Source organism: Hyperolius riggenbachi, chromosome 8, assembly GCF_040937935.1.
Source record: "Hyperolius riggenbachi isolate aHypRig1 chromosome 8, aHypRig1.pri, whole genome shotgun sequence".
In the NCBI taxonomy this organism is placed as follows: Eukaryota; Metazoa; Chordata; class Amphibia; order Anura; family Hyperoliidae; genus Hyperolius; species Hyperolius riggenbachi.
In genome coordinates, this window is record NC_090653.1 from 128,739,623 (window position 1) to 128,753,026 (window position 13,404).

Below are 13,404 nucleotides of genomic sequence, written 5' to 3' on the forward strand. Positions count from 1 at the left end.
TCAGCAGCATAATCTTCCACCGGACTTTTGCCTTGACGTAACTGTTTGAGCTTCCGCTCAGAAGTCGAGGCAATGTCTGGATCATCGTAAATTATAGACATGGCTTTAAAAAATTCCTCTACCGAGGTTAGGGCCAAGTCTCCGTCAGGTAGACTGTACGCCCAGGTCTGAGAATCACCTGATAGCAAAGTTTTAATAAATGTAACCCTTTCGCCAAAGTTTCCTGAAGAATTAGGTCTCAACTCAAAGTATGATAACACTCTACTCCTAAAATTTCGGAAGTCAGATCTGTGACCAGAAAATTTTTCAGGTACAGGCATACGTATGTCTGTGCTAAGAGGAGATCGCACTGATTGAAGTTCCTGAATAGCCCCAGATATCTGACAGATCTGGGTCTGTTGGTTCAAAACTGCCGCGGAAAGCTGGTTTACCGCGGTGGTCAGGACTTCAACATGACTATACAGTGCGTCCATTTGGGTTTTGGTCTAGCGTTCTGTAACGATCGGTGTAACACAGAGAGGGTCTGATTACCGGTGATCTGCAGTATCACCGAGAATGCAGATATACACCCGATTATTGATGATCTGCAGTATCACCGATAATCAGATATATCTTCTAACCTCTGGACACCTGAGAGATGAGAGTGTTTGGTGCAACAGTAATACTTTGAGGAAAGCACCCGTAAGATAGGTGCTAGACAGTAAGAGATACTGCTCTGGATCAGATTCCTTCCACAGGTCTGATGCTCCCCAAGAGGCGGAGCCAGGCTGAGAGAGTGGGAAGGACAGAACGTGAGTGACACCAATGGGCAGTGTCACTAACAGATCTGTGAACTATCTCCTAACGGGAGAGATAGTTCTCGAGGTTGGACAGGCCAGGTCGTAAACACACGGACAGATACAGTACAGAGACAGGAGACAGATGCAGAATCCTGGGACTAGCAGAGTTTGGCAACAAGGTATCAGAAAGACAAAGGTACAGAATCAGAGATCAGAAGAATGGTCAGGAAGGCAGAAGGTCATACCAGATAATCAACAATGCCTAGACTTGAGTGTGAGCTCCTAGATTCTCACACTCCAGGAACTGGACTAGATAATAACAATAATACAGATGGTACAGATTTCCTAGACTAAGGTGTGAGTTCCTTGGCCATCAACACCTTGGAAACTGGTCTAGATAATAATACAGATAATAACAGAATTCCTAGGCTACGGTTAGAGTTGAGCTGAAATTTTCGTAATTTCGCATTACTATAATTACGCATGCGAAATTTGCGATTACGATGCGAAATTAGCGTAGCGAAATTGCCATTAAAATCGTAATTGAAAATACCGTAAGCGTAATTTTCAACGCGAAATTTCGCGTTTCGTTCATGCCGTAATTTCGCATTAAACGCTACCGTAATTTCGCGTTAAACCGTAACGCTCCGTATAATATAAAAAAGCCGCCGACTTTAAGGGTTAATAGCAAAGCCCCCTTCAATGCTAAGAGCCTCAAATTTGGAGAATATATTAAGGAGATCAGGAGGAATAAGAGGAAAATTTTTTTTTTCAAAAACACCTTATAGTTTTTGAGAAAATCGATGTTAAAGTTTCAAAGTAAAAATGTATACATTTAAAAACCCGCCGATTTTAACGGTTAATAGCAAAGCCTGCTTAAAGTTTAGGAACACCAAATTCCTAGGGTATATTAAGGGGATCAGTGGGAATAAGAGGAAAACATTTTTTTTCAAAAACACCTTATAGTTTTTGAGAAAATCGATTTTTAAGTTTCAAGGGCGAAAATGTCTTTTAAATGCGGAAAATGTCAGTTTTTTTTGCACAGGTAACAATAGTGTATTATTTTCATAGATTCCCCCAAGTGGGAAGAGTTTTACTTACTTCGTTCTGAGTGTGGGAAATATAAAAAAAAAAACGACGTGGGGTCCCCCCTCCCAGACCTCTTTAACCCCTTGTCCCCCATGCAGGCTGGGATAGCCAGAATGCGGAGCACCGGCCGCGTGGGGCTCCGCACCCTGACTATACCAGCCCGCATGGTCCATGGATTGGGGGGTCTCGGAAGGGGAGGGGCAGCCAAGCTTTCCCCTCCCCCTCCGAGCCCTTGTCCAATCCAAGGACAAGGGGCTCTTCTCCACCTCCGATGGGCGGTGGAGGTGGAGGCCGCGATTTCCTGGGTGGGGGGTTCATGGTGGAATCTGGGAGTCCCCTTTAAAAAGGGGTCCCCCAGATGCCCACCCCCCTCCCAGGAGAAATGAGTATAGAGGTACTTGTAGTACCCCTTACCCATTTCCTTTAAGAGTTAAAAGTAAATAAACACACAAACACATAGAAAAAGTATTTTAATTGAACAAAAAACATAACCACGAAAAAAGTCCTTTAATATTCTTAATTAACCATTAATACTTACCTGTCCCTTTAAATAAATGATCCCACGCAATATCCTCGGAAATGTTCTATCAGTTACAATGTAACAAAGTTATTACAATATAACAACTTTGTTACATTGTAACTACGCCGCACCCGACGTCACTCACCGCCGCCACCGCGTCTGCGCTGCAGGACCCGACAGAGCTCTGAGCTATATAGCTCAGAGCTCTCAAAAGCATCTTTGTATTTGGGCTCCAAGGAGCCCCATTGGTCCTTAGCAGACCAATGGGGTTCCTTCTGATTTGAAGGAACCCCATTGGTCTGCTAAGGACCAATGGGGCTCCTTGGAGCCCAAATACAAAGATGCTTCTCAGAGCTCTGAGCTATATAGCTCAGAGCTCTGTCGGGTCCGTGCAGGACGCTAAGTCCCCGCCGGCTCCGCTGCCCTCCCCGCCTCTCCCACATGTCACCCACATGTCACCCACATGTGGGTGACATGTGGGTGACAGATGTGGGCGGGGTGGACAGCGGGAGCCGGCGGGGACTTAGCGTCCTGCACGGACGCGTATGCGGCGGCTGAGCGGCGAGTGGCGTCGGGTGCGGCGTAGTTACAATGTAACAAAGTTGTTACATAATAACTTTGTTACATTGTAACTGATATAACATTTCCGAGGATATTGCGTGGGATCATTTATTTAAAGGGACAGGTAAGTATTAATGGTTAATTAAGAATATTAAAGGACTTTTTTCGTGGTTATGTTTTTTGTTCAATTAAAATACTTTTTCTATGTGTTTGTGTGTTTATTTACTTTTAACTCTTAAAGGAAATGGGTAAGGGGTACTACAAGTACCTCTATACTCATTTCTCCTGGGAGGGGGGTGGGCATCTGGGGGACCCCTTTTTAAAGGGGACTCCCAGATTCCACCATGAACCCCCCACCCAGGAAATCGCGGCCTCCACCTCCACCGCCCATCGGAGGTGGAGAAGAGCCCCTTGTCCTTGGATTGGACAAGGGCTCGGAGGGGGAGGGGAAAGCTTGGCTGCCCCTCCCCTTCCGAGACCCCCCAATCCATGGACCATGCGGGCTGGTATAGTCAGGGTGCGGAGCCCCACGCGGCCGGTGCTCCGCATTCTGGCTTTCCCAGCCTGCATGGGGGACAAGGGGTTAAAGAGGTCTGGGAGGGGGGACCCCACGTCGTTTTTATTTTATATTTCCCACACTCAGAACGAAGTAAGTAAAACTCTTCCCACTTGGGGGAATCTATGAAAATAATACACTATTGTTACCTGTGCAAAAAAAACTGACATTTTCTGCATTTAAAAGACATTTTCGCCCTTGAAACTTAAAAATCGATTTTCTCAAAAACTATAAGGTGTTTTTGAAAAAAAAAATTTTCCTCTTCTTCCCACTGATCCCCTTAATATACCCTGGGAATTTGGTGTTCCTAAACTTTAAGCAGGCTTTGCTATTAACCGTTAAAGTCGGCGGGTTTTTAAATGTTTACATTTTTCCTTTGAAACTTTAACATCGATTTTCTCAAAAACTATAAGGTCTTTTTGAAAAACAATTTTTTCCTCTTATTCCTCCTGATCTCCTTAATATATTCTCCAAATTTGAGGCTCTTAGCATTTAAGGGGGCTTTGCTATTAACCCTTAAAGTCGGCGGCTTTTTTATATTATACGGAGCGTTACGGTTTAACGCGAAATTACGGTAGCGTTTAATGCGAAATTACGGCATGATACGACTGTAATGCGAAAATTACGCGAAAATTACGCTTACGCGAAATTTCGCGAAATCCTTCTTCATTACGATTATGTACTTACGGCCATAATCGTAATTACACTAATTACGCGAAATTTCGCAAAATCGTAATTAGGTCATTACGCTCATCTCTAGCTACGGTGTGAGCTCCGTGATCATCAACACCTACGAAACTGTCTAATAAACACAGATACTGACAAGGTCTGAGTGCTACCACGTAGTGATCGCAAAACCAGACACCAGATGAATGACAAGCACCCAGTATATATACACTAGCGCTCTCCAGCGCCTCCCCTAAGTGCTGGACCAATGAAAGTTGCTGAAATTGTCAGCTGACCGGCTTGGTCAGCTGACCCCCTTCTGACTGCCATAAAGGCCCTGCCTCTCTGCGCGCGCGCGTCCTCCTAAACCAGTGTGGACTATCAGTCCCAGCCACACCAGTCATGTGTTGTAATGTTTCTGCTGTGTTGGATGTGGAATCCGCCGCACCGCTGTCCGTGCGTGCGGCGTTTTCTCCGCATTCCACATTTCCTCACAGTACCCCCCCCCCACCCCCCTCTGAGGAGTGGACTCCGGACAACTCCTACCAGGTTTCTCGGAATATCGACTGTGGAATTCCCTTCTTAATTTGTCCGCATGCATGCGACACTCAGGTACCCATGTTCTCTCCTCCATACCATACCCCTTCCAGTGCACTAGATACTGTAGTGAGTTCTGCACTACTCGTGAATCTAAAATTTTCTCTACTTCATACTCAGGCTGGTCGTCTACCATCACAGGAGGAGGAGGAGTGGTACCCACATGGACTGCTGGCTTAAGCAGGGACACATGAAAAGATCTTACACCACACATGCTAGCAGGAAGATTGATGGCATAAGTAACATTGTTGATCTTCCTGGTCACAGAAAAAGGGCCCACAAACCTGGGACCTAACTTGGCGCATTGGACGCGGAATCCGCCGCCCTGTTTGAGCATGCGGCGGTTTCTCCGCGCTCTGACTGCGCGCCAGCTGCCATGTTGAACGCGGAGTCAGCCGCCTCACTCTGAGTCTTAGCGGCGGCTTTTCCGCGTTTCCTCACAGTAAGCTTTTTAACAGTGCCATGGAAAAGTTGAGAAGGAAGTCATACATTGCCTGACATCACTGAGTGAGGAAGAGCAATCTCGCCATGTTGCGCAGTAGTCCAGCACGGCCGTCACAACGCACAACAAACAGCTATTTGCGGTGCGTTACACAGTGAGTTTGGTGTGTCAGTGTGAAGCAGTACTCTAATTACACCCCCTGATTGATGTATACACATGCAAGATGTTTTAAAGCATGTTAGGCCTGCAATTTAGCATTCAATGTGATTTCTGCCCTTAAAACGCTGCTTTGCGTCACATCCAGATTTTTCCCCGGGACTTTTGGCATATTTCCCACTCTGCCATGCCCCCCTCCAGGTGTTAGACCCCTTGAAACATCTTTTCCATCACTTTTGTGGCCAGCATAATTTTTTCTATTTTTCACGCCTCCCCGTTGAAGTCTATTGCGGTTCGCGAACTTTTCCGCGAATCGAACCTTCGCGGAAGTTCGCGAACCTAAAATCAGAGGTTCGGCCCATCTCTAGAGGAGCACACCGGTGACAGTTTCTGATTGAAACATTGGCCCATATGCAATTCCCATTTTCTCACGAGTTTTCTCCTAGGAGATAATTTTTTATCTTCTATTTAAAATAACTTTCCAGTACTTTAAAATTGAAAATGCACTGAAAAGTTGGTGAAAAGTAAACTTACTATCAAAATTATTTTGAGTATTTTCTTGCTTTTTGGTGGCTTAAAAGGCATTTTATTGACAAGTTTAAAAATATCACCTAAGAGAAAACTCAGGAGAAAAACTTAATTGCATATGGGCCATTGTCAGTTTGAGGTATGGTGCAGCAACAACCCAAGGGACTCCGCAGCAAAATTACCATGGGACCCCTCTTGGCATCTGAACTCCCACCGGCTAGCATCTTGTCTTGGGCCACATTTTATTTTGAAGATTTTCAGCCAAAGCAGCACTGGAGCAGGTAGATATTAAACTGTGCTACTCTGCTGAAGAGGGAGGAGCTCCCCTACCCCCCCCCCCCCCACACACACACACACACACACACACACGTGTTCTTTATAGTTACGCCACTTAGTATGAGACTATTCAATAAAAGTTAAAGCTTAATAAACAATTTGGCTTGTGATTTATGCTGGGCATACACTAATACATTTATGCGCCGGATCGAGCCACTTTTGTTAAAAGCGACAGTGTACAAGCGCGCGCACGTTGCAAGGGGGTGCAGTACGTGGCTGTGGACAGCTTGTGCCAGTTGCCTAGTGCCGGTTATTAAACAGGTGGGCTTTTTGCAAGCTTAAAATAAAATGCAATAAAAAATTTGTGAAATGACAGCATATTGCAATTCCGGAATGGTGGTGATTTCTCTACCATCCTGTGATACAGCAAGGTATTTTGTGCTGACACAACATCTGATTAACCATAAAGGCGTTTCTGAAGAAAGGTGGATAGGTTGAATTAAAACTCATTAGGCTAACGTTATTTGAAAGCAAATACCTTTCTTCAGCTTTATTCCCAGTGGACCAAAGCCAACCTGAGAGGAGAAATGTGTCACTTAAAAAGATTAAAATTCGGTTAAGCCAGCAGATTGCATTTTCTACACATTATTTTAAGACAAACAGATAAACCCCAGAAAATCAATCAAAAACTGCTTGGGTTATAGAGATTTGTTTTAGAGACACACGGCTAATAATTTTATTTATTGAACAATCTTTAGCTATATCACTACAATTCCAAATGCAGAGATCTAGAAATAGGCTGAATTAAAGAGAACCTGTACCATTAAAAATGTAAAAAATCAGATACTTACCTTGGGAGGATCCTAATGAGTCTTCCTGGATCCTGATGAGTCAGCCCGATCCAGCACTGTCACCCTCAAAGAAAGATAAACAAGAACATTCACTACTGAGCGCTGGTGCACTAGCAGCTTGCCGCTCGGGTTCCAGTGGAAATAGCCCAGCCCGATTGGGTCCACTCTACTGCGCATGTGCAGACGACTCATGCCTGTGCAGTAGAGCTGACCCTATTGGATTTGGTTATTTCCACCCGGGCTTGGGTGGAAAGCCGCCGATGCTGGGGTGGAAATCCGACAAGCGGTGACAAGGGGATTTTCAAGGGTGCCATCACTGGATTCCCTCTGCTGAGGACAATGGGGGAAACCTCTTTAGGATCCAGAAGCTTCCCCCTCCTGAGTTAAAAATTTTAACATTTAAAAAAACAGCGTGAAGTACCAAATGAAGACTCAGCATTGTCTTCAATTGTAATTCATTTGTCTTTTATTCTATTTCCACAAGAAGTATCAAATGCATATAATCAATAAAAGAGCTAGTTGTCCATGCAACATTTCTTAATTTTCAAGGCAAACTAGCTCTCTGATCACTAACAGCCCTGCTGGGCAATATATACCCAAATTCCACAAAGGAGCCAATCAAACTCAACCTGGGAGCCACTGCGCCAAACAATCTTTAATGCCATGTGAATCCATGGAGCAGGCCACACCCATCTCAGTGGCGGATCTGATGGAGAACAGGCTGGTTCACCATCTGGTCAAGGCGCTTTTTTGAACTTCACGAGTGTGATGTGCAATACTTTTGGGTTAGTGTTCCCCTTCGCCATTGGTCAGCCCGTGCCTAGTGCCTCACTGTGATTGGTGCTTTTCTACACCAGCCTGTTCCCCATCAGGTCCAGTGAATGAACATGGTGTTGCGGATTGGTTGGAAGAGCGGCTCTCAGGTTGTGTTTGATTGGCTCCTTTGTGGAACTGAGTTACAGTGGTGTGAAAAACTATTTGCCCCCTTCCTGATTTCTTATTCTTTTGCATGTTTGTCACACTTAAATGTTTCTGCTCATCAAAATCGTTAACCATTAGTCAAAGTTAACCTAATTGAACACAAAATGCAGTTTTAAATGATGGTTTTTATTATTTAGTGAGAAAAAAAAACTCCAAATCTCCATGGCCCTGTGTGAAAAAGTGATTGCCCCCCCTTGTTAAAAAAAAGCTTTGGGACTCCAGCAAACCACAGTGAGAGCCATTATCCACAAATGGCAAAAACATGGAACAGTGATGAACCTTCCCAGGAGTGGCTAGCCGACCAAAATTACCCCAAGAGCGCAGAGAAAACTCATCCGAGAGGCCACAAAAGACCCCAGGACAACATCTAAAGAACTGCAGGCCTCACTTGCCTCAATTAAGGTCAGTGTTCACGACTCCACCATAAGAAAGAGACTGGGCAAAAACGGCCTGCATGGCAGATATCCAAGGCGCAAACCACTTTTAAGCTAAAAAGAACATTAAGGCTCGTCTCAATTTTGCTAAAAAAACATCTCAATGATTGCCAAGACTTTGGGCAAAATACCTTGTGGACCGACGAGACAAAAGTTGAACTTTTTGGAAGGTGCGTGTCCCGTTACATTTGGCGTAGAAGTAACACAGCATTTCAGCAAAAGAACATTACACCAACAGTAAAATATGGTGGTGGTAGTGTGATGGTCTGGGGTTGTTTTGCTGCTTCAGGACCTGGAAGGCATGCTGTGATAGATGGAACCATGAATTCTACTGTCTGCCAAAAAATCCTGAAGGAGAATGTCCGGCCATCTGTTTGTCAACTCAAGCTGAAGCGATCTTGGGTGCTGCAGCAGGACAATGACCCAAAACACACCAGCAAATTCACCTCTGAATGGCTGAAGAAAAACAAAATGAAGACTTTGGAGTGGCCTAGTCAAAGTCCTGACCTGAATCCTATTGAGATGTTGTGGCATGACCTTAAAAAGGCGGTTCATGCTAGAAAACCCTCAAATAAAGCTGAATTACAACAATTCTGCAAAGATGAGTGGGCCAAAATTCCTCCAGAGCGCTGTAAAAGACTCATTGCAAGTTATCGCAAACGCTTGATTGCAGGTATTGCTGCTAAGGGTGGCCCAACCAGTTATTAGGTTCAGGAAGCAATTTCTTTTTCACACAGGGCCATGTAAGTTTTGAGTTTTTTTTTCTCACTAAATAATAAAAAACATCATTTAAAACTACATTTTGTGTTCAATTATGTTATCTTTGACTAATAGTTAACGGTTTTTGATGTGTGACAAACATGCAAAAGAATAAGAAATCAGGAAGGGGGCAAATAGTTTTTCACACCACTGTATATATAGCCCACAAGGCCGTTAGTGACAAGAGGACTAGTATGGCTTAAAAAAAGAGAGGATCGAAACTGTGCATGGTTGACCAGCTCTTTTATCGATTATATGTATTGATACGTCTTGTGAAAATAGCATAAAAGACAAAGTGAATTACTATTGAAGACAGTGCTGGGTACTTTTTTTTGCTCCTTCTGCATTTTGCTCCTTGGACTGAGGGGCAACGACCAAGAGCACGTCAAATTTTATTGGTGGCTGCTTCCTAATCCTCCTTTGCTAATACTGAGGGCTCATCTGGTTACCGAATACTGGGGAGCATCTCTGGCTAAATATGCCCCTGTGCTCATTTTTTCACTCATTCCTCAGTGTGGAGGTCATAATCTAAGGGAGGGGTGGGCACCAAAGTCAAAGCATTGTGAAAGCTAAGGATGGCCCTGCTTCCCTCTTTGGGAATGAAGTTCTTCTATCCTCAATTTTTTCCTCATTTCTCCCTCTTTCAGGACTTATGTACAAATCTATGTAACTATATCTATTTTTCTACTGAAAACAATGAGCAATTTACGTTTTCTTATGACATTTATGTGGTACCCCTGACTATGGGTGTGGTGATATAATTTCTTATTACATACATGTCTGAGCAGTATGATGAAGGGAACAGATCTGACTATGGTGCTTATTCAATTCACTTCACTTGTTCTAAGTTTTCTCCTTTGGTTTAAAGTAATTTTTCAGCACTTTGCTATTAAAAAAGTAGTAATAATTAGATGGAAATATACTCAAAACTATTCTGAGTATTTTTTCTGCTTGCTGGTGGATTAAAAGTATTTTTTTTAAGATGGTGTAACATATTGCCTAGGAGAAAACTTGGGAGAAAAAGTGAATTGAAGCCATATGCCTCTATTCAATTTACTTTTTCTCTTACGTTTTCTCCAAGATGATATTTTCCAACTTTATCGATAAAATGCCTTTTAAGCCAGCAACCAAGAAAATACTCAGAATAGTTTTGACAGTATTACTTCACCTACTTTTTAGTACTTTTTCAATTGCAGAGTGCTGAAAATTATTTTAAAGAGAAGATGAAAAATTATGTCCTAGGAAAAAAACTTAGGAGAAAAAATGATTTGAATAAGAAAGGTCCATATGCAATTAACTTTTCCTCCTGAGTTTTCTCCTAGTTTTAACCCTTTATCAGCCAATCTATTTAGAGGCTTGCAAGTGCTCCAGGCCAAGTAATTTTAACACATTTGTTTATTTCTTCTTTGTTACATTTCCTTGCTTCTAATTAGTACTGTTGAAATGTGTATGTATGGCCACTTGTCACTAGGGGCAGTCTGAGACAATAACAGAGGACTTCTGCCTTCTTGACTCAGGAGAAAAAGTGAATTGCTTATGGACCTATGTGATACTGCAGTTTGCTCCTATTCATTCCAGCTTTTATTGTATCATTGGAAAAGCCTGCAAGTCTATTATTGCCACAGTAAAGATGCAGGTTTTCAACATTTACAATTCTTCAATAGAATTTACATTACAAACTGTTCCAACTTCCATTTTTCTGTACTATTAATGTATATAATCAATTGGTCTTTGTGGCATAGAATCATATAGTTAAATCTATAAATCTCTGTGATCTTTTGCCATAAGGCATTCACGAGACTGCCCTTTCCTCACAGTATAACATTACTTTTTAGCTAAGCGCAGCAGGATTTCAGGGGCATGCTGTGTAAAATATGTGTGAATTAATCCTGATCCGCTACAAGTAGGACAGACACCTAATTGCAACAGCAAGCAAATCACAGACAATAAGTCTAGACCTTAAAATACCAACTGTACTGAGAGTCAATCCAGAGAGAACAGGTGCGGTCACTGCAGAAATATGCTGTAACTATAAACAAGAATACCAGACGCATGACATGTCACATTTTTCAGCGTTTACTGAATATCTAAAAAATAAGGACAGTTTAGGCTCATCTCCTGGCAAAATATAAAAAGTAAACTGTTGGAAGAAAAGCTAAAGCTCTCCTCTACAAGAATTGATCCCCTCTGATCTTCTTTCTTGCCTCTTGCATTGTTCCACCCCAGGTGACATGGCCAGATTTTAGGCAAGGCAACAAAGGTCATGGCCTAGGGCACCAGGAAGCAAGGGGAGGGCAGCAGACTGGCACACTCATGCAGTCAAGCTCCAAACATGTGAACTGTGGTGATGGGACACGTGTTTGGGACTCGGGGATGAAGCAAACGGGGGCAGCTTACGGTCTTTGACCTGAGCCGTCGCTCACCATCGCCGCCAATGTCTGTGAGAGCAACTCCGCCCTCCAACTCGCCCCTCCACCAAGGTCTAACCTATCAAAGCTGTAGAGGGGTGGGAAAGTTCATTACATCAAACCATACGCGATGACTGGGAAGATCATGTTGTGCTGCTGAGGCTGACAGATAGGACAAAGAAACCCCAGGGCACATGCGCAGAGAACGTGACCTCGCTGAAGAAGAATAAAAGCTTAGATTGGAGCTGCAGCATGGCAGGAGAGGAGAGAGACAGGGAGGTATGAAAATTGTGTGTGCTATGTAATTTAAAAAATAGCACCATCAAGGTTTTAAATGGGTTCTGTGGTGGTCTGTAAAAACAAACAGTGTCACTTACCTGGGGCTTCTAACTGCCCCCTGCAGATATCCTGTCCTACGCCGTCACTGAAGAATCCTCTGTTCCCCACTGCAGGTCACCGCCCAATTATTCCTCTAACTAGACGAATGTCACTGTGGCTGCGTGGCCAAGGCAATGCGCATCCTCACTCCCGCTCGCATCTACGGGAGCTTACTGTGCAGGCACAGTACAAAATTTTCTTGTACTGTGCCTGCGCAGTAAGCTCCCGGAGATGCGAGCGGGAACAGGGATGCGCAGTCGCAGGGGCATTAGTCTAGTTAGATGAATAATAAGACGGTGACCCGTGGTGGGGAACGGAGGATTCTTCAGTGATGGCACGGGAAAAGATATCTGCAGGGGGCCGTTACAAACCCCAGGTAAGTGACACTTTTTGTTTTTACAGACCACCACAGAACCCCTTTAAGGTGCACATTAATGATGCAATTTTACAGAATGATCAACCTTCTGATTAATTGTGCTCCAAAGAAATGATCATAAAAGCATCCATTAGGCCGATAAATGGAATAAAAACCATAACCAATTCAATCATTTCAGGCGGAATTGATCCACAAAATAGACTGATAAAATGATAAATTGATCATTTTGTAGTAAATTAGCATCATTAACACTGTACAATCCAATACATCGGAAGGCTGATCATTCAGTAAAATTGCTTTGTAAATGGGCACCTTTAACGATTTCAACCCGCCGGTTGTTTTCACCTTATGGACGAGACAAATTTTCACATTACAGCACTTCTCCCTTTCATTCCCTAATAACTTTATCACTACTTATCACAACAAAATGATCTACACCTTGTTTTTTACTTTTTTTGGGTGGTACATTATGCTAAGAATTATTTTATTCTAAATACATTTTATTGGGAAGAATAAGAAAAAAATAGGGGAAAAAATCATTATTTCTCAGATTTCAGCCATTTTAGTTTAAAAAAAAACATAACACTGTGCATAAAAGCCACATATTTTATTTGCACCTTTGTCCCGATTATTGCAACAGTTAAATTATATCTCTAGAGCAATTTAAGGTGACAATATTTTATTTGGAATAAAGGTGCATTTTTTTTTCAGTTTTACATCCATCACTAATTGCAAGCATATAATTTATTTTATTTATTCAAGTATTTATATAGCGCCGACATATTACGCAGTGCTGTACAGAGTTTATGGTTTTGTCACTAACTGTCCCTCAGAGGGGCTCACAATCTAGTCCCTACCATAGTCATATGTATGTATTGTGTAGTGTATGTATCATAGTCTAGGGCCAGTTTAGGGGGAAGCCAATTAACTTATCTGTATGTTTTTGAGATGTGGAAGGAAACTGGAGTGCCCAGAGAAAACCCACACAGACACGGGGAGAACATACAAACTCCTTGCAGATGTTGACATGGCTGGGATATAATTTAA